The sequence below is a fragment of the Octopus bimaculoides genome, chromosome 13 (genome assembly GCF_001194135.2).
Source record: "Octopus bimaculoides isolate UCB-OBI-ISO-001 chromosome 13, ASM119413v2, whole genome shotgun sequence".
NCBI classification, from domain to species: Eukaryota; Metazoa; Mollusca; class Cephalopoda; order Octopoda; family Octopodidae; genus Octopus; species Octopus bimaculoides.
Genome location: NC_068993.1, coordinates 60,192,054 through 60,192,949, shown reverse-complemented (window position 1 = coordinate 60,192,949; position 896 = coordinate 60,192,054). Strand labels below are relative to the sequence as shown.

Sequence of the window (896 nt, the reverse complement as noted above, 5' to 3'; positions counted from 1 at the left end):
ATATATATAAATTTGCGACTGGCTTCTATATATGTATATTTGCATGTGTGTGTGTTTGTCTCCCACTATCGCTTGACAACCGACGTTGGTGTGTTTACGTCCCCGTAATCTAGCGGTTCGGCAACAGACACCGATATAATAAGTACCAGGCTTACAAAGAATAACCCCTGGGGTCGATTTCTTCGACTAAAGGTGGTGCTCCAGCATGGCCGCAGTCATATAACTGAAACAAGTAAAAGAATAAACGGGTCGTTCTTCACTGACGAGATGGAATATACCAAAAACATCGACTGCTTTCAACTATTGGTTTTAAACAGAAGAACCGATACAAGATGCAATGTCTAAAAATTCCAAACGTGATCTTGTTAGACATCTCTTTTGCCCGTCGTTTCTTTTACACTGAACAGTCCTAGAGGGAGTTTTTATCTACAAATTGCTTTGATAATTGCAGTTGGTTCAAGTTGTTCAATTCGACTTTGTGCATCAGTCTAAACTCCTCAAATAGCTGTTAATCATTCTAACCCGTCAGCTTCCTGTCTCTGTGTTTCTCTATCCACCACCTGCATAGTTACTCGCCTATCTATCTATCTGTCTATCTATCTAACTAGCTGTCAGTCTGTCTGTCTGTCTATCTTTCTATCTATCTATCTGTGTGTGTGTGTGTGTGTGTGTGTGTGTGTGTGAGTCTTCCAGTCTTTCCTCTCTATCATGCTAACACACACAAACACACTCTCTCTCTTTCTCTCTCTCTCTATCTCTCTCCCTTTCTACCTCTGTTCTCTTTACTGCAGTAACTAAAACACTGCCCGGGAGCAGTCAGTAGAGCGAAGCAAAAGGCAAAGCCCCAGGGAGGGCTGTACTGATCAATATGTGTGCGTGTGTGCATGTAAGTGTGT

General features: G+C 42.1%; 1 protein-coding gene across 3 annotated transcripts in view; it reads left to right on the top strand.

Moving 5' to 3' along the window:
• The window catches only part of LOC106867210 (POU domain, class 4, transcription factor 3), a 284,336-nt gene that overhangs the window by 93,170 nt on the left and 190,270 nt on the right, over positions 1 to 896 (top strand). The window lies entirely within an intron of this gene.